Source organism: Macaca mulatta, chromosome 13 (assembly GCF_049350105.2).
Source record: "Macaca mulatta isolate MMU2019108-1 chromosome 13, T2T-MMU8v2.0, whole genome shotgun sequence".
In the NCBI taxonomy this organism is placed as follows: domain Eukaryota; kingdom Metazoa; phylum Chordata; class Mammalia; order Primates; family Cercopithecidae; genus Macaca; species Macaca mulatta.
The window spans coordinates 77,469,487-77,494,141 of NC_133418.1; the positions used below are offsets into that span (position 1 = coordinate 77,469,487).

The 24,655-nt window shown below is 46.9% G+C and overlaps 1 long non-coding RNA gene across 1 annotated transcript in view; it reads left to right on the plus strand.

The window, feature by feature from the left end:
- The first annotated feature begins 18,450 nt into the window (after window positions 1-18,450).
- Window positions 18,451-24,655, plus strand: part of LOC106992937 (uncharacterized) — a 166,175-nt gene continuing 159,970 nt past the window's right edge. Inside the window, exon 1 of the long non-coding RNA XR_001439074.3 lies at window positions 18,451-18,624. This is a non-coding gene — a long non-coding RNA (uncharacterized LOC106992937). The remainder of the gene's footprint in view (window positions 18,625-24,655) is intronic.

Genomic DNA, 24,655 nt, shown 5'->3' on the forward strand with positions numbered 1-24,655 from the left:
ATTTCATCTTCTTATAACTGGACAGCTATTTATTGTTAATTGCAATAAAGTGAATTGAGTAAGCATAATTATTAAATAAATGACAAAATACCAGACTAGTCTCTGACTCATTGTATATAAGTATACGTCCAGGCTATTTTTTTTTCTTTTTTCTTTCTTTCTTTTTTTTTTTTTTCTTTTTTTTTTTTTTTTGAGACGGAGTCTCACGCTGTTGCCCAGGCTGGAGTGCAGTGGCGCGATCTCGGCTCACTGCAAGCTCCGCCTCCTGGGTTCACGCCATTCTCCTGCCTCAGCCTCCTGAGTAGCTAGGACTACAGGCGCCCGCCACCGCGCCCGGCTAATTTTTTGTATTTTTAGTAGAGACGGGGTTTCACTGTGGTCTCGATCTCCTGACCTTGTGATCCGCCCGCCTCGGCCTCCCAAAGTGCTGGGATTACAGGCTTGAGCCACCGCGCCCGGCCTTCTTTTTTCTTTCTTTCTTTCTTTTTTTTTTTTTTTTTTTTTTTTGATATGGGGTCTTGCTCTGTCGCCCAAGCTGGAGTGCAGTGGCATGATCTTGGCTCACTGCAACCTCTGCCTCCTGGGTTCAAGCAATTCTCCTGCCTCAGCCTCCTGAGTAGCTGGGATTACAGGTGCCCATCACCACACCTGGCTACTTTTTGTATTTTTAGTTGAGACAGGGTTTCACCATGTTGGCCAGGATGGTCTCAATCACCTAACTTTGTGATCCTCCTGCCTTGGCCTCCCAAAGTTCTGGGATGACAGGCACAAGCCACCGCGTCCACCTTTTTTTTTGTTTTTTTTAAGATGGAGTTTCAATCTCGTCACCCAGGCTGGAGTATAATGGCGTGTTCTCAGCTCATCGCAACCTCCACCTCCTGGGTTCAAGCAATTCTCCTGTCTCAGCCTCCCGAGTAGCTGTGATTATAGGCGCCCGCCACCTCACCCAGCTAATTTTTGTATTTTTAGTGGAGATGGGGTTTCACCACATTGGCCAGGCTGGTCGCAAACTCCTGACCTCAGGTGATCCACCCGCCTCAGCTTCCCAAAGTGCTGGGATTATAGGCGTGAGCCACTGCGCCAGCCGGTATTGTTTATTTTAATACCTCTTTAACACCTTCTCAATTTGTCATTCACTGCTCAAAATTACTCATTTTATGTTTTAATTGTGAATCTTTTGTAGTTCTAGTGCCATATTTAAGCACATTTATTAATATATTCAGGCTGGGTGCAGTGGCTCATGCCTGTTATCCCAGCACTTTGGGAGGCCAAGGTGGGTGGATCACTTAAGGTCGGGAGTTTGAGACCAGCCTGGGCAACCTGGTGAAAACCTGTCTCTACTAAAAATACAAAAATTAGCTGGACATGGTGGCATGCACCTGTAATTCCAGCTACTTGGGAGACTGAGGCAGAAGAATCACTTGAATCCGGGAGGCGGAGGTTGTGGTGAGCCGAGATCATGCCATTGCACTCCAGCCTCGGCAACAAGAGCAAAACTCCGTCTAAAAAATATATATATATATATATACACACACACACACACACACACACACACACAAATATATAAAATAGACTACCACTTCTAAAAGTTTTTGTCATCCCATGAGTAATAGATGAGTAGAAAACAAAAGTCCTTGGCCAGGCGCGGTGGCTCAAGCCTGTAATCCCAGCACTTTGGGAGGCCGAGACGGGCGGATCACGAGGTCAGGAGATCGAGACCATCCTGGCTAACACGGTGAAACCCCGTCTCTACTAAAAAAAAAAAATACAAAAAACCAGCCGGGCGAGGTGGCGGGCGCCTGTAGTCCCAGCTACTCAGGAGGCTGAGGCAGGAGAATGGTGTGAACCCGGGAGGCGGAGCTTGCAGTGAGCTGAGATCCGGCCACTGCACTCCAGCCTGAGCCACAGAGCAAGACTCCATCTCAAAAAAAAAAAAAAAAGAAAACAAAAGTCCTTTAAATAGCATGAAGAGTAAAAGTCTTTAACCACTACATAGCAAATCTCTCTCTATTCTAGATCTTCTTTGTTAATAGTTTTATATTTATGCTACTTGTTCATTAATTTTTCTCACATATCCCAAAGAACCTGGGTTCATAGGATATACACCACAGAGTGGGGGATAATATTTAGTTGGTTTAAGTTTATAACAATAGTTTGCATTTGTACAAAGTTCACCTTAATATATATATAAATGTGTATGTATAATTTCTACCATGTCATTATATCTGTCATTAAAAATTAACTTTTTTTTTAGACAGAGCCTCACTCTGTTGCCCAAGCTGGAGTGCTATGGCGTGATCTCGGCTCACTGCAACCTCTGCCTCCTCGGTTCAAGCGATTCTCCTGCCTCAGCCTCCCAAGTAGCTGGGATTACAGGCGCATGCCACCAGGCCCAGCTAATTTTTGTATTTTTAGTAGAGACGGGGGTTTCCCCAGGTTGGCCAGGCTGGTCTGGAACCCCTGACCTCAAGTGATCTGCCACCTCAGTCTCCCAAAGTGCTAGGATTAACAGGCGTGAGCCACCACGCCCAGCCAACTCTTTTTTTTTCTTTTGACATTGAGTCTCACTCTGTCACCCAGGATGGAGTGCAGTGTTAGGATCTTGGCTCACTGCAACCTCCTCCTCCCAGGTTCAAGCAATTCTCATGTCTCAGCCTCCTGAGTAGCTAGGATTACAGGCATACACCACTACGCCCAGCTAATTTTTGTATTTTTAGTAGACATGGGTTTTTGCCATGTTGACCAGCCTGGTCTCAAACTCCTGACCTCAAGTGATCTGCTGACCTCAGCCTCCCAAAGTGCTAGGATTAGAGGCGTGAGCCACCACACCCAGCCTAAAAATTAGCTTTGTCTCCAAAAGCAAAACTTCTAACCCTTTACCATGAAAAAAAACCCTTTTTCATATCTTTTTCCACTTTAAATTCTTTTGTAAAATATAAAGCACTGCCGGGCGTGGTGGCTCAAGCCTGTAATCCCAGCACTATGGGAGGTCGAGACGGGCGGATCACGAGGTCAGGAGATTGAGACCATCCTGGCTAACCTGGTGAAACCCCGTTTCTACTAAAAAAATACAAAAAACTAGCCGGGCGAGGTGGCGGGCGCCTGTAGTCCCAGCTACTCCGGAGGCTGAGGCAGGAGAATGGCGTAAACCCGGGAGGCGGAGCTTGCAGTGAGCTGAGATCTGGCCATTGCACTCCAGCCTGGGCAACAGAGCGAGACTCTGTCTCAAAAAAAAAAAATATCTATAAAGCACTGTATAATAAGCACTTAAACATAATGTTTAGTTAATTAATATGTAGATGCTTATTAAGTGATATCTATTACAATTAAACGCAAGGCTGGGTGCAGTGGCTCACACTTGTAATCCCAGCACTTTGGGAGGCCGAGGCAGGTAGATCAACTGAAGTTAGGCATTCGAGACCAACATGGTGAAACCCCGTCTCTACTAAAAATACAAAATTAGCTGGATGTGGTGGCGCATGCCTGTAATCCCAGTTACTCAGGAGGCTGAGGCAGGAGAATCATTTGAACCCAGGAGGTGGAGGTTGCAGTGAGCTGAGATCTTGCCATTGCACTCCAGCCTGGGCAACAAGAGTGAAATTCCGTCTCAACAACAACAACGTAATGCAGCAAATTAGCCAAATGTAGGATGTTTCCAATTTGGCGCTATTATGAATAAAGTTGTTATGAACATTCTTACACACATCTTTTTGTGGACATAAGAATGTTTTGCACTAGCCGGGCGCGGTGGCTCACGCCTGTAATCCCAGCACTTTGGGAGGCCGAGGCGGGCGGATCACGAGGTCAGGAGATCGAGACCATCCTGGCTAACACGGTGAAACCACGTCTCTACTAAAAATGCAAAAAACTAGCCGGGCGTGGTGGCGGGCGCCTGTAGTCCCAGCTACTCGGGAGGCTGAGGCAGGAGAATGGCGTGAACCTGGGAGGCGGAGCTTGCAGTGAGCCGAGATCGCACCATTGCACTCCAGCCTGGGCGACAGAGCGAGACTCCGTCTCAAAAAAAAAAAAAAAAAAAAAAAAAAAAAGAATGTTTTGCACTAAATGTCTCTACATGGAGCACTATTGGAATGTTAGATAGGATATTCTTCATAACATTTCATGGAGATTAACCTCTACCCATTCAATCCCCTTTGTCATTTTGACAATCTTCAAAAAAGCCTCCACACATTTCCCAGCCCCCTGAGAATGGCAATATCACTTTGGACTGAGAGCTACTGCTTTAAATAATAGCCTACCTTGATTTCAGGAACACATTTGACCTAATGTCTCATATTGCTATGGATAAGATGGACAAGGTATGCTGGAAGAACAGAAAGGAGGTCAATGGGGCTGGAGTTTGGTGATTGAGAGAGGACAGGTGTGAGCTTACACAATACCTTAAGGAATGGTTAGGAGTTTGAGTATTATTTGTTTATTTATTTTTTTAATGTAGTTGGAGGTCTTCCCATCTTGCTCTGGTTGGTCTTGAACTTCCGGAATCAAGTAATCCTCCCACATCTGCCTCCCAAAGTGCAGGCTTACAGGTGTGAGCCACCACACCTGGCCAACTCAGCATATTTGTAAGATTTATGTCAATTAGTGTGGAACACTGATAGAATATAGCAATAATTATAACTGCCACTCATGGAGCATATATTAAGTGCCAGGCATTGGGCACCAAGCATTGTTGACAGGTGCTTTATTTTCACCAGGTTTTTCTTGTTTTGTTTTGTTTTGTTTTTGAGACGGAGTCTCACTCTGTCACCCAGGCTGGAGTGCAGTAGTGTGATCTCGGCTCACTGCAACCTCCGCCTCTCAGGTTCAAGCAATTCTCCTGCTTCAGCCTCCCAAGTAGCTGGGACTACAGGCACATGCCACCACACCTGGATAATTTTTTTATTTTTAGGAGAGATGGGTTTCATCATGTTGGCCAAGCTGGTCTCAAACTCTTGACCTCAGGTGATCCGCCTGCCTTGGCCTCCCAAAGTGCTGGGATTACAGATGTGAGCCACCGCACCCTGCCTTTCACCAGGTTTTGTGTGCTTACTAGGTACTAGACTTTTCAGTAAATATTAAGCACCTACTATGTGCTTCTACCAAGTGCTTATGAACAAGTGTGCAGTGCCTATTTCTGTGGCAGCCTTTTGCCTGCATCTTATTTAAATGTGAAAGCAAGGGGGTGAATCTCCAAGCTCTGACCTGGGTGGAGGCACGGGCCCTAGCAAAGGGTGCACACCCGAGTAGGGATGGGACAGGGAAGGTGGCATCCTCTTCTCTTGGTGTGCTGTGACCCCAAATGGCCAGAGGGAGAATGAGCGGGGTGGAGGGGGGCTCAGGCTAAGGGCAAGATGGAGCGAAGGGCAAGATGGAGCGAAGGGCAAGATGGAGGACCAGGCCACCTGGGCGCGGGAGGCCGCTGAATGGTCTGAATGTTAGTTTAATTTTTGAGACAAGAGTCTTGCTCTGTTGCACAGGCTGGAGTGCAGTGGCATGATCTCAGCTCACTGCAACCTCCACCTTCCAGGTTCAAGCAATTCTCCTGCCTCAGCCTCCAGAGTAGCTGGGATTATAGGCACATGCCACCGCATCTGGCTACTCTTTGTATTTTTAGTAGAGATGGGGTTTCACCATGTTGGCCAGGCTGGTTTCAAACTCCTGACCTCAGGTGATCTGCCCACTTTGGCCTCCCAAAATGCTGAGATTACAGGCGTGAGCCACCTCACCCGGCTAATAAATAATTTTAAAAGTGACTATTGTAGAGCAAGACTCTGTCTAGAAAAAAAGTAAAATGTGATCAAAGACAGAAGGATAAGATTGTTGTGGACAGTATTTGCATCAGAGAGGCTTCAAAGAAGCTGGGTGACCGAAGGAGGAGAGGCAAGGAATAGTTTGGAAATGGCAAGTAGAAAACCTACTATACTCCCTGGCCCTTAGGAGGCTGAAATGTCAGGGGAAAAGTAAAGCAGCTTGTCCCTCAGAGAGCTGCTCAGGAGATGGCGTGCTCAGGGACAGCCAGGTTCACTTATTGCCAAGTGGTGAAGGGAACATTCAAAGAAGAGGATGAGGCTACAAAGACGTTTGATGGCGACAGATCTGGAGTTGCCAAGGCACAGCGGAAGAATTTGGGAAGGGGAGGGAGAGGGGCTTGATCAGATTAGAAGTGGACTCAGGGGACTGGGATCGTATCCAGTGTTGATGATCTACCCATGTTGGATGATCTAGAAAGCTTGTTCTTCTAGTGACTGAGGCACACATAAGCCACACATATAAGGCACGATGAGAAATCAGCCTAAACTGAACTGTGAATAGTTAGTCCAAAGGTTAGGGATGACTAACCATCAGGATGACTGTTCTTCCCCACAAAGCAGTGGTGGTGGCAGCCATCATAGGGAGGGCCAGAAGTGCTCTCTCTGGGAGCATATGGTACGGCAGGGACTATGGGGTGACTGGTCTTAGCTTAATAACAACCTGAATGGTTGAGTCATGACCACTAATAAGTATTTACTGGGCATTTACTTTGTGTAAGACTTAACCACCCAACACTATAAAAAGCATACAGCCTGTAACCCCAGTCCTTTGAGAGGCCAAAATGGGCAGATCACCTGAAGTCAGGAGTTTGAGACCAGCCTGGCCAACATGGTGAAACCCTGTCTCTACTAAAAATATAAAAATTAGCCTGGCATGGTGGTGCGTGCCTGTAACCCCAGCTACTCGGGAGGCTGAGGCAGGAGAATCGTTTGAACCCAGGAGGCAGAGGCTGCAGTGAGCCGAGATCACACCACTGCACCCCAGCCTGGGTGACAGAGCAAGACCCTGTCTCACAAAAAAAAAAAAAAAAAAGCATACGGCATTCTTACAGCCAGCTGAGAGAGGGAACAATTGGTTCCAGATATTATGTTCTGGCCTAGCTAGAAGGAAATAGAGTGTAGCTAACAGGATGGACCTTAACCTTTGCCTTATCCTATCAGAGAGGGGTGAGGTCTTTATGATGGGTCATTTAGAGGGTGTGCAACAGCCCCGGTGAAACTTGAGAGTTTTTTTCAGACATGGTAGTTCTCATGTTTAAGGACACCTATGAACCAACCAGGTTTATATATGCGATTATAAGGAACTTCCCTCTTCTGATAACCAGACTGGGTCAAACGAGGCTGTCTCTGTGGGTTCTCATGGAGCTGGTTAAGAACTCATGCATTGGCTTCTCACAAGGCATAATAAGGAAACAAACAAGGAAAAATACACAGATTCCTCTCCCTTCTGGAATTATCTGTATGTTATGACTCCTGAGATATTCATGGAAAATCAAGGTGTGTAGTAAGAATGAACTAAACGGGCCTGGCGCGGTGGCTCATGCTTGTAATCCCAGCACTTTGGGAGGCCGAGACGGGTGGATCACTTGAGGTCAAGAGTTCAAGACCAGCCTGGCCAACATGGTAAAACCCCATCTCTACTAAAAATACAAAAAAAAAAAAAATTAGCTGGACTTAGCAGTGCGTGCCTATAATCCCAGGTACTTGGGATGCTAGGCAGGAGAATCGTTTGAACCCAGTAGGCAGAGGTTGCAGTGAGCTGAGATTGCACCACTGTACTCCAGCCTGGGTGATGGAGCCAGACTCCACCTCAAAAAAAAAAAAAAAATGAACTAAAGGTCACAAACTTAATTTTATTTGTACTACTCAGGATGAGCGAGTTGTCAAGTGTCATAGTCTGGCTGAGCCATACATAACACATCACTATATACAAAACTGACTCAGAATACCCAGTTTGATAAGGCTCCTACGACATCTGTCACCCCATTGATCGCCAGGGTTGATTCAGCTGATCTGGCTGGATAGGCAGGTGTCCCCTTCCTCTCTCATCACTCCATGAGCGTCCCTCCTAAAGCTGCATGCTAGGTCAAAGCTGCATGCTAGGTCAAAGCTGCATGCTAGGTCAAAGAGGACGACCAGCCCCGATAGAGGAGGACTGGTCTTCAGTCAAGAGTATACAAATAGCTGTGCTCCGCAGCTAGAACAAGCTCTCAAGTTCCAGAAGGAAGTGAAAGAAAAAGGAAACCAAGAATGTGGATAGAGTAGTGGGGGAGGGAGGATATGTTGTGTCTGTTGGTTGGTTCCCTGTTTATAGAAAGAAGGTGAACTCCAGGAGTCTGTAGGGAAGTGTTGTGAACAGATAAAGCCAAACTATGCCTGTGTCCTTATCTATAGCTGCATAATCCCATTGGTGAGTGATCTCCATTCCATGGACTCTCTGCTGTCTCATATAAAGCATTTTGACTTAAGGATAGAAGCAAAGTGCCATGTCCTCTAAGCCACGATGCTTCCTAATCCTTCACCACTCTGAGATTTTCTTGGAGCTATTTATAGCTAATTTTCCTGGGGTGACTTTTTGACCAAAGAGGAGATGGAAACTTGGTTCTTAACAGTGCTCCAACTGTGTGATTCAACTTAGCTGTATTCCAGCAAGTTCTGTGAGTTGTTAATGGAGGTAAGTGGGATGGGGAGTCAAAGGATGCTAACTGTAAATTTGCTTTTTCTCTTTTTTAAAAATTTGTTTGCTTTTAGAGACAGAGTCTTGCTCTGTTGCCGAGCCTAGAGTGTAGTGGCATAATCATGGTTCGTTGAAGCCTCAAACTCCTGGGCTCAAACGATCCTCCCACCTCAGCCTCTCAAGTAGCTGGAACTACAGGTATGCACCAGGCCTGGCTACTTAAAAAATTTTTTTTTTTCTAGAGACAGGGGTCTTGCTATGTTCCTCAGGCTGGTCTCAACTCCTGTCCTCAAGCAATCCTCTGACCTCAGCCTCCCAAAGTGCTGGTATTTCTGTTGTAAGCCACCATGCCCAGCCCAGAAGATTTTCTTTCTTTTTTTTTTTTTTTTTTTTTTGAGACGGAGTCTCGCTCTGTCGCCCAAGCTGGAGTGCAGTGGCCAGATCTCAGCTCACTGCAGCTCCGCCTTCCGGGTTCCCGCCATTCTCCTGCCTCAGCCTCCCGAGTAGCTGGGACTACAGGCGCCCGCCACCTCGCCCGGCTAGTTTTTTTTTTTTTTGTATTTTTTAGTAGAGACGGGGTTTCACCGTGTTAGCCAGGATGGTCTCGATCTCCTGACCTCGTGATCCACCCATCTCCGCCTCCCAAAGTGCTGGGATTACAGGCTTGAGCCACCGCGCCCGGCCCAGAAGATTTTCTTTCTTTCTTTTTTTTTTTTTTTTTTTTTTTTGAGATGGAGTTTTGCTCTTGTTGTCTAGGCTGGAAGGCAATGGTGAGATCTCTACTCACTGCAACTTCCGCCTCCAGGGTTCAAGCAATTCTCCTGCCTCAGCCTCCCCAGTAGCTGGGATTACAGGTGTGCACCACCATGCCCGGCTAATTTTGTATTTTTAGCAGAGACGGGGTTTCTCCATGTTGGTCAGGCTGGTCTTGAACTCCTGAGCTCAGGTGATCTGCCCACCTCAGCCTCCCGAAGTGCTGGGATTACAGGCGTGAGTCACAGTGCCCAGCCTGGATTTGCTTTCTATAGGACTTTATATTGTCATCCTTACCGCCACTGTTTTAACAAGCTGCTAGTTTACCTAATAAATCCTGCATGAAATAGAAATGTGGTCATTATTGGCCAGGTGCAGTGGCTCACACCTGTAATCCCAGCACTTTGGGAGGTGAGGCGGGTGGATCACAAGGTCAGGAGTTCAAGACCAGCCTGGCCAACATGGTGAAACCTCATCTGTACCAAAAATACAAAAAATAGCCAGGTGTGGTGGTGTGCGCCTGTAATCCCAGCTACTGGGGAGGCTGAGGCAGGAGAATTGCTTGAACCCGGGAGGCAGAGGTTGCAGTGAGCTGAGATCGTGCCACTGTACTCCAGCCTGGGCGACAGAGCAAGACTCTGTCTTGGGGGTGGGGGAAAAGAATAAGTTTGAGACCAGCCTGGCCAACATGGTAAAACACTGTCCCTACTAAAAATACAAAAATTAACCAGGCGTCGGGGTGGGCAGCTGCAATCCCAGCTACTTGGGAGGCTGAGGCAGGAAAACCGCTTGAACCTGGGAGGCAGAGACTGCAGTGAGCCAAGATCACACCACTGCGCTCCAGATCCTATTGTTGGTTTTGGTGAATGGTGGCCATAAAGCTTGATCCTAGGTCTGTGGGACTCTAAAACCTACACCCTTTTAGTACACCACATAGCCTTGGTGCTGTCAACCTTGAAGTTTACCTCTCAGGAGTCAAAACTTAGAGAAATATTTATTTGAGTATCAGATAAGCCTTGGTACTTAATAACTTCTAGTCGATTCCAAAAGGAGCTTGTAGTTAGCTGCTCATCCTTACAGAGGGCATTCATTCTTTGAAATGTGTGGCGGACTTCCTCTCCGAATGGCTATAAAATATTTTGTACTTTGCTTATGTCTTGTAAAAACGCCCATTAGAATGAAAGTAATAAACCAGCCAAGCCCTGATAACTATAGGAACCTTCCCTGTCTGCTTCCTGTTGGAGGCTGCCAAAGGACAGAGGCCTCTGACTCATGGCTGTGACCTCTCCACTCACTTTGGTTCCTGCTGACTTCTGAATCCCACCCATCACGCTACCAAGTGATTTCTAGGACAGCACGCTGCAATTATGTACATGAGGCCCTTATCACGTAACCCAGGCAGAGGTGTGTTTGTGTACAGATCACTCAGAATTCAGAGCTCTGTCGGTTGTGAATCCAGGGCCACACCACTGCAACCCATTCCCACAGGATTCTTGAGGGTAATTCTAGGTGAGAACTGGAGTTAATAAAGCCATCTAGTTACCCCAGAAATTGTTTCTCTCTGCTCCCCTGTTGTGGTTCTCATTGCAATTGCAATTAGATAATTGAGATCTGCAAGTATTTCTGAAAGTAGAGCAGTCAGCAGAGCGCAGTGGCTCCCAGTCGCCACTCAGCGCTGTGAGTGTAGCCTTGGATGAGTCATTTGTCCCCCAAAGCCAGATAGGAATTCACTCTCATGTGGTTCTGGCTTGGTTTGTGAAGACTACGCTACAGATAAACTCTGGTTGTGTCGAGACGCCCTCTACGTGTTCCTCTGCCCCATCTCACAGGTGCCCAGCCCAGTGGACTCATCTGTTCACTGGCCTCACTGAGGAGTCTGCCTCATCAGCATCCCCACAGTGAGGCCCCAGTTTCTCTAGCTCTGTCCCTGGATACAATCCTAGACCTGAACTGTCTGCTAGGAAACTGTTAGAGAGACAACGTGCTAGTGAGTTACATCTCGAAGGTTAGGTATTTGGATTCTAATAAAGGCCTTCTGGAGACAAAGTTTGTGTTTCTTTGGTTTTGTTTTGTTTTGTTCTTTGTGTGTTTTTGTTGTTGTTGTTGTTGCTGTTGTTTTTTGTTTTGAGACAAGGTCTTGCTTCATCACCCAGGCTGGAATACATTGGTACGATCTTGGCTCACTGCAACCTCCACCTATTGGGTTCAAGTGATTTTCGTGCCTCAGCCTCCCGAGTAGCTGGGACTACAGGCATGCACCACCACATCTGGCTGATTTTTGTATTTTTAGTAGAGACGGAGTTTCGCCATGTTGGCCAGGCTGGTCTTGAATTCCTGGCCCCAAGTGATCTGCCTGCCTCAGCATCCCAAAATATTGGGATTACAGGCGTGAGCCACTGCACCCGGCCACATTTGTTTTTGAGACAAAGTCTCACTCTCTTGCCCAGGCTGGAATCCGGTGGTATACTTACAGCTCACTACAGCTTCAGCCTCTTGGGCTCAAGCAATCCTCCCACCTCAGCCTCCCAAGTAACTGGTGTGAAACACCATGCCTGGCTAATTTTTTATTTTTTGTAGAGACAGGGGTCTCACTATGCTGCCCAGGCTGGTCTCAAACTCCTAGGCTCAAGTGATCCTCCCACCTTGACCTCTCGAAATGCTGGGATTACAAGTGTGAGCCACCACATCTGGCCTAGAGACAATATTTTATTTTATTTTATTTTATTTATTTATTTATTTTTTGAGACAGAGTCTCGCTCTGTCGCTCAGGCTGGGGTGCAGTGGCCGGATCTCAGCTCACTGCAAGCTCCGCCTCCCAGGTTTAGGCCATTCTCCTGCCTCAGCCTCCCGAGTAGCTGGGACTACAGGCGCCCGCCACCTCGCCCGGCTAGTTTTTTGTATTTTTTAGTAGAGACGGGGTTTCACCGTGTTAGCCAGGATGGTCTCGATCTCCTGACCTCGTGATCCGCCCGTCTCGGCCTCCCAAAGTGCTGGGATTACAGGCTTGAGCCACCGCGCCCGGCCGAGACAATATTTTATCTAAAAAAAGCAAGTGAAGCCTGGGCAACATGGTGGAACCCCATCTCTACAAAAAAATACAAAAATCAGCCAAGAGCGGTGGCTCATGCCTGTAATCCCAGCATTTTGGGAGGCTGAGGTGGGCAAATCACCTGAGGTCGAGAGTTTAAGACCAGCCTGACCAACATTGAGAAACCCCATCTCTACTAAAAATACAAAATTAGCTGGGCATGGTGGCACAAGCCTGTAATTCCAGCTGCTAGGGTGGCTGAGGCAGGAGAATCACTTGAAACCAGGAGATGGAGGTTGCAGTGAGCCAAGATCACGCCATTGCACTCCAGCCTGGGCAATAAGAGCAAAACTCCATCTCAAAAAAAAAAAAAAAAAAAAAACATCCAGGCGTGGTGGCTAATGTGGTGGTGCCTATGATCCCAGCTACTCAGGAGGCTGAAGTAGGAGGATCTCTTGAGCCTAGGAGGTGGAGGCCACCGTGAACCGTAATCACACCACTGCACTCCAGCCTGGTCAAGAGAGCGAGACCCTGTCTCAAAAAAATAAATACATGGCCAGGCGTAGTGGCTCACACCTGTAATCCCAGCACTTTGGGAGGCTGCGGTGGGCAACCACCTGAGGTCAGGAGTTCGAGACCAGCCTGGCCAACATGGTGAAACCCTATCTCTACTAAAAATACAAAAAAATTAGCCAGGCGTGGTGGCAGAAGCCTGTAATCCCAGCTACTCAGGAGGCTGAAGCAGGAGAATTGCTTGAACCCGGGAGGCAGAGGTTGCAGTGAGCTGAGATCATGCCACTGCACTCCAGCTTGGGCAACAAGAGTGAGATTCTGTCTCAAAAAAAGAATAAATAAATAATAAATAAATAAATACATAAGTAAATAAAAATAAAAGAAGTAAGCAATAGTGAGGAATCTAAGGCACAGAAGCATGTCTTTGAGAGACATATTTCAGGCATCAGGGCCTTTTAGGACCTTTCTAATCACTGTACTGAAGCACAGGCTGGTATGGTATTAATTTGTAACTTATTTACTTTTTTTTTTTTAGTCAGAGTCATGCCCAGGTTGGAAGTGCAATGGCACAATCATGGCTCACTGCCACCTCAACCTCTCAGGTTTAACCAATCCTCCCACCTCAGCCTCCTGAGTAGCTGGGACTACAGGCAAGCGCTACCACACCGAGCTAATTTTTGTATTCTTTATGGAGACGTGGTTCTGTCATGTTGTCCAGGCTGATCTCAAACTTCTGAGCACAAGCGATCCTCCTGCCTCAGCCTCCCAAAGTGCTGGGATGACAGGCATGAGCCACTGTGCCAAGCCAGATCCTGTTCTTGAGGAGCTTCCATCCCAGTTGGGAGGGATCAGACATACACATAAAGTTAAAAAATAAATAACTACATATCAATATCAGGCAATAGTACCAGAGTGCAGCACGGAGCTTTTCAGAAGAAAGAGACATCATGGGCCGGGCGCGGTGGCTCAAGCCTGTAATCCCAGCACTTTGGGAGGCCGAGATGGGCGGATCACGAGGTCAGGAGATCGAGACCATCCTGGCTGACACGGTGAAACCCCGTCTCTACTAAGAAATACAAAAAATAGCCGGGCGAGGTGGCAGCACCTGTAGTCCCAGCAACTCGGGAGGCTGAGGCCAGAGAATGGCGTGAACCCGGGAGGCGGAGCTTGCAGTGAGCTGAGATCCGGCCACTGCACTCCAGCCTGGGCTACAGAGCGAGACTCCGTCTCAAAAAAAAAAAAAAAAAAAAAAGAAAGAGACATCATGGTTCCCAAAAGTATCATGAGGGTACCGTGGGGGCGCATGGGGTTGAGGGAGTCCATAAAAACATCCAAAAGTGTTGGAGGGAAAGTTCATTGCTCTCCTTTCAGAGCTCCCAAATTCAAGTCTGGATACTGATCTTTTCCTGAACACTAAAGAGAACGATTATTATTTGAAAGCATTCATGGCAGACCAATGAGTAAACATTTCAGCTGAGAGAGAACTTTGGCTAATAATTAAGCATTATTTTTTCTGTACTTTAGATTCCCATGCAAGTCTATTTTTAGCAACTTGTAATAATTTGACATTAAACTACAACATTTCAGTAATTTGTGATGTAATAGCTAACATGTATGCATTAACTCACTTAATGCTCTTGCCAATTCTAAAGTTTATGTCAAAACTTTAAATGTTTATTGCTGCATTAAACTATAGCACTTAATAACTTCTGATTGATTCCAAAAGAAGTTTGTAATTGAGGGCTCGTCTTTTTTGTTTTTGTTTTTTTTTTTTAATGAGACAGAGTGTCTCTCTGCACCTAGGCTGGAGTGCAGTAGCGTTATCTTGGCTCACTGCAACCTCTGCCTCCCGGGTTCAAGTGATTCTAGTGCCTCAGCCTCCTGAGTAGCTGGGACTACAGGTGCATGCCACTATGCCTGACTGCTTTTTGCATTTTTAGTAGAGACAGGTTTCTACCATGTTGGCCAGGCTGGTCTGGAACTCCTGGCCTCAAGTGATCCTCCCACCTTAGCCTCCCAAAATGCTGGGATTGGAGGTGTGAGTCAAGGGCTCATCTTTATAATTCATTCAATGGTTTGGGAAAAAAATGATTTTTTAAAAAAATGCATTGCCAGGTGCTGTGGCTCACACCTGTAATCCCAGCACTTTGGGAGGCCAAGGTGGATGGATCATGAGGTCAGGAGATCAAGACCATCCTGGCTAACATGGTGAAACGCTGTCTCTACTAAAAATAAAAAAATTTAAAAAAAATTAGCCGGGCGTGTTGGCGGAAGCCTGTAGTCCCAGCTACTCGGGAGGCTGAGGCAGGAGAATGGCGTGAACCCAGGAGGCGGAGCTTGCAGTGAGCTGAGATCACACCATTGTACTCCAGCTTGGGCAACAGAGAGACTCTGTGTCAAAAAAAAAAAAAAAAAAAAAAAAAAATGCATTAAAGTTCTGATCTCATGCTGTGCCCTGAGATTAAGTTCCTATGAATTGAAGAATTACTGCAAATAATAAGATCATTAAAAAATCTAGAGGGTCCACAGTGGCTCATACCTATAATCCTAGAACTTTGGGAGGCTGAGGTGGGAGGCCTTGGATCACTTGAGCCCAGGAGTTCAAGACCAACCTGGGCAACATGGTGAGATCCTGTCTCTACAAAAGAAAAATAAATTTACAAAAACTAAATGGGTGTGGCGGCACATAACTGTAGCCTCAGCTACTTGGAAGGCTGAGGTGGGAGGATCGCCTTAACTTGGGAGATTGAGGCTGCAATGAGCCATGATTGTGCCATTGTACTTCAGCTTGGGTGATAGAGTGAGACCCTGTCTCAAAAAAAAAAAGTTGATTAAAAAAAATCACTAAGATGGCCGGGCGCGGTGGCTCAAGCCTGTAATCCCAGCACTTTGGGAGGCCGAGATGGGCGGATCACGAGGTCAGGAGATCGAGACCATCCTGGCTAACACGGTGAAACCCCGTCCCTACTAAAAAATACAAAAAACTAGCCGGGCGAGGTGGCGGGCGCCTGTAGTCCCAGCTACTCGGGAGGCTGAGGCAGGAGAATGGCGTGAATCCGGGAGGCGGAGCTTGCAGTGAGCCGAGATCCGGCCACTGAACTCCAGCCTGGGTGACAGAGCGAGACTCCGTCTCAAAGAAAATGGGAGGAACCCGAAATTTGTGCAGGCAGATGGAGAGGTGGAGCAGTTCCAAGGGTCCTTAGCATCCAGCGTGTAGCTGCAGTAGAGGACTGCGGAATTGGACAGCAGGTAACCGCGAATTGGTTCCAAATCTAAGCAGCCAGGAGGCCAGGTTGGTTTGGCTGGATGTGCTGTCCACATGGATGCTGATGTCTTGTCTCTCCTGAATCAGTCAGGATTCGATCAGAGAAGCAGAGCCGTTAGGAAGGATAGAGGATAAAGGACTTACAGAGGGATGATATAGAATCACTCCATTGTCGGAACTGGTGGAGAACAACAAGACGGCTGCCTCTATGTATAGTGTTTAGCCTAAAGTCGCTGTGGCCTCACTGGCATTGGAAAAGAAAGCTGGACTTGAATAAGAGTGAGGACACATGGAAACTCACGAGGACAACCGGAACCCAGGTCTGCTTCTCCCCACATTGAACCTACACGCTAGGAGTGCTGACGGAGTTCTGACCGGGCTAGAGGAGCCGTGGTCCAGACACAGCCTCATGCCGGTGAACTAAGCATCACTGGAACAAGGCATGGGAGCTGCCTCAGTGCCTGCTGCCTGCACTTTACCTTCAGAGCAGTAAAAAAGAAAAAAGCCTGCTGTTTCCTACACCTTCCAAACACTGAAAATTTCTCTTGTAGCCAACACTAACCCAGAATATACAGGGACAGGAATTCTGGGAAATGTTCCCGCTCTGCTAAGTTGACACAGAAGAAAGCCACCGCACTTCTTCAACACCAAGCACAGTGCCTACGAACAGACCCTATACATAGGGCACTTAATAAATTGTGGGGGTTTTCCATCAAAGGTACCTTTGTCTTGAAGGTCAAAACAAACTACGAATATCTGCAACAACACGGAAGAACCTCAGAGCATTATGCTAAGTAATAAAAGCCATATACAAAAGAGTACATACTGTATTAGTCCATTGATACAGAATTCTAAAACAAGCAAAGCTAATCTGTGGTGACAGAAATCAGAACAATGTTGCCTGGGACAGGGACAGAGTTGGGAGTCCCCTCCCTTGGGAAAAGGCATGAGGAAATCTTTAGGAGGTGATAGAAATGTTCTATATTTTGATAGAGGTGTGGGCTACACACATGTATGCTTTTGTCAACACTCTCTGTACCTCTAAGAGCTGTGCATTTTATTGCATGTAAATTATTATTATTTTTATTTTTATTTGAGACTTGGGTTTCACTATGTTTCCCAGCCTGGACCCAAATTCCTGGCTTCAAACTATTCTCCAGCCTTGCCTCCCAAAGTGATAGGATTACAGGTGTGAGCCACTGTGTTCAGCCTATTGTAGTTAAGTATTTCCATTACAAAAACAAACAAACAAACAAAAAATTAAAGAAAAGTGGTGCCCTCAGAGCTAATTATAGATTCATTAAACAACCAAGAAAAACCTTATATCTGCCTAGCTGACCATTTTTAAAACTGGCCTCATAATGAGTATTTTCGCTCTATAATTGGGAAAGCATCGCCAGGAGTCTCAGAAGAACCGGCAATACCAAGATTCCTCTCCATCAGCCACAAGAGAAATCAGAGAGAAACAGAAGCAGTTAGGAGACAAAGGCAAAACTCCTAATAAAAAGACAAGGCAAATAAACTCAACACTGAACTATAGAACTAGAATTTTTATTCCTTTTTTTTTCAAAAATTTAAATTAACAGTCTGTTCAACAGAGATTTGGTTTCTAAACTGCATCTAGCTCTCACTGTACCCACGTGTGTGACAGAAAGAGAGAGAAAGAGTCACAAACATTCCAAACATTGGAAATCATCATAAATGGGAAGCTAGGGGAAGTGGTTTCACTGTACCCAGAGGAAATGGATTCCACAGCCATGCAGGGACCTGAATCTCTGTCCGGCTTTCACCTTGTCTTCTAGACTGGCCTCATTATCATGACATTTGCATTTTTTTTTTTTTAAGAACATCAAAGAACAAAAGTTATCTCCCTTCTCACCACTGGCCGTTAGGTGATACCCATTTATCCGGGAGCATACTTTTCTATAATGAATTTATTTCAGCATAGGGACAGCAACTTAAGACATAAATGCTAAGATGGAGGCAGAAAGGAAAGAGGTTCGCCCGGAGATCCAAAGGAGAAGTGGGAGGGGACACTCTGAAAGGCAGGGAAGAACCCCGAAAGGAGGGGCTGGGGGCTCAAGCTGGTTGTGAAAGCCTTTCCCCTTTACGCTTTGCTCTCAGTGTGGCGGGCAGATTGGACGAGCAGGTGCCCTTAGAGGTCCTCACAGGCACCTTTGCTTACTTAGTCCTTTTACAACTTGGATTAATGTTTAACTTCCTTTGGGGAAAGATTAAAAAACAAAGGCAGAAACTCAGACCTCGGTAGCAGTGGCATCCTCACCCCAGGGCTAGACTCTACAGCTCCTGCTCTTTGTCCCCAAGTCTCCTCCCCTCTCCTTTGTCTCCAGGCCCCAGGGGAAGGCTAGAGATGATCACGTGACCGGGATGGGGCTGTGTTCCTGGCAGTCCCCTGGGCTTCCTGCAGGGACCTGGATTTCTAGTATTTCAGGCTGCTGTCCCGTTTTTTTTTTTCATTTCCTTTTTGTTTTGTTGTTGATGGGACCGCATGTCCACAACACTGGGATTCCCTCACCCTCAGAGTCTAGAATCCAATTTCTTGGATTTCAGTGTTTTTAAGGTCAGTGGAAACTTTTTTAAAAAGCAACAGCCGGGCGCGGTGGCTCACGCCTGTAATCCCAGCACTTTGGGAGGCCGAGGCGGGCGGATCACAAGGTCAGGAGATCGAGACCACGGTGAAACCCCGTCTCTACTAAAAATACAAAAAATTAGCCGGGCGCGGTTGTGGGCGCCTGTAGTCCCAGCTACTCGGGAGGCTGAGGCAGGAGAATGGCGTGAACCCGGGAGGCGGAGCTTGCAGTGAGCCGAGATCGCGCCACTGCACTCCAGCCTGGGCGACAGAGCGAGACTCCGTCTCAAAAAAAAAAAAAAAAAAAAAAAAAAAAAAAGCAACATTAAGCTAATATATTCTTACTGCAGAAAAGGAGCTTTGTTCTATTTATCTCTAAAACTGATGCTCACTAGTAGTTCTCAGATGTGGAAAGATATGTGTATTATTTATTTATAGGAAATGCTGGCTGGGCGTGGTGGCTCACACCTGTAATCCCAGCACTTTGGGAGGCCGATGTGGGTGGATCAGTTTGAGACCAGCCTGGCCGACATGGCAAAACCCCGTCTCTAATAAAAATACAAAAATTAGCTGGGCGTGGTGGTGAGCACCTGTAATCCCAGCTACTCCGGAGGATGAGGCTGGAGAATCACTTAAACCCGGGAGGCAGAGGCTGCAGGGAGAATCACTTGAACCTGGGAGGCGGAGGCTGCAGTGGGCCAAGATTGTGCCATTGCACTCCAGCCTGGGCGATGAGAGCGAAACTCTGTCTCAAATATATATATATATATATATATATATATATATATATATATATATATATATATGAAATCCACTAGATTGAGGTGCTTGGAAAAACAATCCATCACTAAGGATCCTTCCCTTCCTTTTCTCCATTAATACCACCTTTGTAAAGATTCCCTCCGGTACCATTCCAAATAACTGAAGTGCAGATAATTATTTACCAGAAAGTTGTTTTTACGCTGGTGAAATTCCATGGCAAACATTTTATTAACACTATCCTCCCCTTCCTACCTGAGGTACTAAAACTTGGAGTCAGCCTGGGTAATATTTTACAGGAAAATGCTCTTCATCACTATACACCTGTGCTTACCATGGTACCTGGGGTATCTAGTAGGTGCCAGATAAATATATATATATATATATATATATATATATATATATCTGGATATATATATGTTCAGATATATATATAGTTTTTTAAAATTTATTTTTTATTTTTTATTTCCGAGACAGAGTCTTGCTTTGTCACCCAGGCTGGCATGCAGTGGCCTGATCTTGGCTCACTGCAACCTCCGCCTCCTGGTTCAAGCAATTCTCCCTCAGCCTCCCAAATAGCTGGGATTACAGGTGTGCACCACCATGCCCAGCTAAGTTTTGTGTTGTTAGTAGAGACAGGGTTTCACCATGATGGCCAGGCTGGTCTCAAACTCCCGACCTCAGGTGATTCGTCCACCTCAGCCTCCAAAAGTGCTGGGATTACAGGCATGAGCACTGCACCTGGCCACAGACAAATATTTACTGAAGGAATTAATGAAGAAGGGTCTGGGAGAAAAGAAGAAAGCGGAGATTTCTGAAATGGAAGAATTTCCCCTAGAATTATCCAGAACTGACTGTGTAATAAAAGTACACCTTTTCCTTCTTCGCTTAGCTAAGTATTGGGGAAACATTTAAAATTATTAAAAATAGAGGGAGTTTTGGGAGCCTGAAAATTCTTTAGACCCCAAAACTGCTGGGATCCTAGACCTTAAGATTCCAAAGAAGAGATGCTCTTAGACTTGATCCTGCCTACTCACAGGCTCAGAGTGGACATGGCTACTGGCTTATCTTATGTCTAGAAGAATTAAGTGATTGCAGTATGCTCAGCTTAAAAAGTTGTCACGAACCTGGGGATGGAGTAGAAAGGGTTGCTGTTTAGAATATCCTAACCACCCCTTCCTGCTCTGGTCTAGGAGGAGGCCAGAAACATTTCATAAAATGTTGTACAAAGTATCCCTCCCAGAATCCTGGCTGTTCCAGGGAGGCAGTGCCGGCTGCTCAGTTGAGCATGGCCCTTTGGGTTCACATGGACCTAAGTCCAAATTCTATCTGTGTCCTGAGTTGTTCAGCCTGACAAAGAAAAGTAGACACAGGGCCAAGTGCAGTGGCTCATGCCTGTAATCCCAGTTCTGTGGGAGGCCGAGGCAGGCTGATCACCTGAGGTTGGGAGTTTGAGACCAGCCTGACCAACAAGAAAGAAACCCCTTTTCTACTAAAAAACAAAATTAGCCGGGCGTGGTGGCGCACGCCTATAATTCCAGCTACTCTGGAGGCTGAGGCAGGAGAATCACTTGAACCTGGGAGGCGGAGGTTGCAGTGAGCCGAGATGGCACCATTGCACTCCAGCATGGGCAACAAGAGCGAAACTCTGTCTTGGTGGGGGGAAAAAGAAGAAAAAGAAAAAAGAAAAGTAGACACCATGAGGCCTGGTAAGTATTAAGCTGCAGAGAAAACTCAGATAATTAACTTAAGCGCAGGGGAGTTAGTTGAATGGAGAGCTGCCCCAGTGAAGACCAAAGGCGAGGGATGGTGGGTGATGTGGGTGGCAAAGCTGCATAAGGAAAAGGGATGGACAGTTCAGGCTTGTGGGTATTTGGGAGCTTGGCACAGCTGTTGGACCCCAAGTCTATTTGTTGAGGCTAATAGTACAATAATACAGTCCCAAGTTCACCATTAATTTTTTTTTTTTGAGATGGAGTCTCGCTCTGTTGCCCAGGCTGGAGTGCACTGGCGTGATCTCGGCTCCCTGCCATCTATCTCCGCCTCCCGGGTTCAAGCGATTCTTCTGCCTCAGCCTCCCAAGTAGCTGGGACTACAGGTGTATGCCACCACGCCTGGCTAATTTTTGTGTTTTTAGAAGAGACGGGTTTCACCATGTTGGACAGGCTGGTCTCGAACTCCTGACCTCGTGATCCACCCACCTCGACCTCCCAAAGTGCTGGGATTACAGGCGTGAGCCACCGCGCCCGGCCTCATCAAATTGTTTTTCTGCTGATTCTGACCTACTTTTCTGAAAGCAGTCACTCAGTCATTCTTTAGGAGCCCTGGCTGCTTGAAATCTTATATCTTCCAGGCCCAGCACCCTGCAGCAAGCAAGTCCAAACCATGTGCTAAGGCTACTAAAAATTCATTTCTCAAACCTCAGCACTATTGATATTTGGGTCCAAATCATTGCTTCTTATATCTATTTATTTATTTATTTTGAGACAGAGTCTTGCTCTATTGCCCAGGCTAGAGTACAGTGGCACGATCTCAGCTCACTGCAATCTCCAACTCCCCGTTCAAGCAATTCTCCTGCCGCAGCCTCCAGAGTAGCTGGGATTACAGGTGCCTGCCACCACACCCGGCTAGTTTATTTGTATTTTTAGTAGAGATGGGGTTTCACCATGTTGTCCAGGCTGGTTTAGAACTCCTGACCTCGGCCGGGCGCGGTGGCTCAAGCCTGTAATCCCAGCACTTTGGGAGGCCGAGACGGGCGGATCACAAGGTCAGGAGATCGAGACCATCCTGGCTAACACGGCGAAACCCCGTCTCTACTAAAAACACAAAAAATTAGCCGGGCGAGGTGGCGGCGCCTGTGGTCCCAGCTACTCGGGAGGCTGAGGCAGGAGAATGGCGGGAACCCGGGAGGCGGAGCTTGCAGTGAGCTGAGATCTGGCCACTGCACTCCAGCCTGGGCCACAGAGCGAGACTCCGTCTCAAAAAAAAAAAAAAAAAAAAAAAAAAGAACTCCTGACCTCAAGTGATCTGCCCTCCTCGGCTTCCCAAAGTGCTGGAATTACAGGCGTGAGCCTCCATGCCCAGCCAAAATCATTGTTTCTTATGGGGTGCTATCCTGCAGGGCAACATGGTAGGATGTTTTGCAATATCCCCGCCCTCTACCCACCAGATGCCTTGCAGGATCCTCCAATTATAACAATGCAAAATGCCGTAGACATCACCAAATGTCACTGTATGCCAAATTTCCCCCAGTTGCAAACCACTGAATCATACAGTTTTCTCTCCATGAAATGCTTTGCACAGGGCTTCCATGATGATTGGAATTCATTAGTCTAGTCCCAGAGCAAAATCAAGAAACTCAGTATCGGCCTGGCGTGGTGGCTCATACCTGTAATCCAGGCACTTTGGGGGGCCGAGGCGGGTGGATCACGAGGTCAGGAGATAGAGACCATCCTGGCTAACATGGTGAAATCCCGTCTCTACTAAAAATACGAAAAATTAGTCAAGTGTGGTGGCGGGCACCTGTAGTCCCAGCTACTCGGGCGGCTGAGGCAGGAGAATGGGGTGAACCCGGGAGGCGGAGCTTGCAGTGAGCCGAGATTGCGCCACTGCACTTCAGCCTAGGCGACTGAGCAAGACTCCCTTTCAAAAAAAAAAAAAAACCCGGTTGCGGTGGCTCATGGCTGTAATCCCAACACTTTGGGAGTCCGAGGCGGTCGGGTCACGAGGTCAGGAGATGGAGACCACCTTGGCTAACACGGTGAAACCCCGTCTCTACTAATAATACGAAACAAATTAGCCAGGCGAGGTGGCGGACACCTGTGGTCCCAGCTACTTGGGAGGCTGAGGCAGGAGAATGACGTGAACCCGGGAGGCGGAGCTTGCAGTGAGCCGAGATTGCGCCACTGCACTCCAGCCTGGGCCACAGAGCAAGACTACGTCTTAAAAAAAAAAAAAAAGTAAAGAATCTCAGTATCACTTTATGTTGAGTTTATAACAGTTCTTCCCTGAATCAATTAACTTTAAAATTCCACCTGGTTGGGATCAAAGTCATTGAGATTTATGAGAAAAACCAGTCCAACCAGTCCCCACTTCATGCTTTTCCCCTGTGGCTCTTAGATCCTGAAGCGGGTTTATTTTGTCAACTTAATGTCCTGCTATGAACACTCACTTTATGCTTGGTCCAAGCATGAGTAGAGGCAGAGCTTCTTTATGTTGTAAAGACTGCGAGCATCAAAAAGAGGAAGTTTTAGAGATTGTATTAGTTCCCTAGGGCTGCTGTAACAAAATGCCACAGACAAGGTGGTTTAAAACAACAGAAATATGGCTGGGCACGGTGGCTCACGCCTGTAATCCCAGCACTTTGGGAGGCTGAGGCAGGCGGATCACCTGAGATCAGGAGTTTGAGATCAGCCTGATCAACATGGAGAAACCCCATCTCGACTAAAAATACGAAAACATTAGCTGGGCATGGTGGCAGGTGCCTGTAATCCCAGCTACTTGGGAGGCTGAGGCAGGAGAATTGCTTGAACCTGGGAGATGGAGGTTGCGGGGAGCTGAGATTACACCACTGCACTCCAGCCTGGGCAACAAGAGCAATACTCCATCTCAAACAAACAAACAAACAAACAAACAAAAAATCCCAGAAATATATTCTCTCTGGTTCTGAAGATCAGAAGTCCAAAATCTAGGTGTTGGCAGGGCCTCACACTATCTGAAGGCTCTCGGAAGGCCTTCCTTGCCTCTAACTTCTAGGCATGTTCCTCAGCTTATAGATATCCATCATTGCATGGCATTTTCCCTGTGTGTCTTCTCTCTCTGTGTTCAAATGTCCTTTTTTTTTTTTCTTTTTTTGAGATGGAGTCTTGTTCTGTCACCCAGGCTGGAGTGCAATGGCGCGATCTCGGCTCGCTACAACCTCTGTCTCCCGGGTTCCAGTGATTCTCCTGCCTCAGCCTCCCGTGTGGCTGGGACTACAGGTGCCTGCCACCATGCCCAGCTAATTTTTGTATTTTTAGTAGAGACAGAGTTTCACTATTTTGGCCAGGCTGGTCTTGAACTCCTGACCTCAGGTGATCCACTGGCCTTGGCCTCCCTAAGTGTTGGGATTACAGGTGTGAGCCACCGCACCTGGCGCCCACTCCCCACCTTTTAAAATAAGGACACCAGTCATTGGGTTAGATTTCACCCTAACTCGGTATGACTTGGTTATGTCTGCAAAGAGTCTATTTCCAAGGAAGCTGACTGTCATGGGTATGGAGGT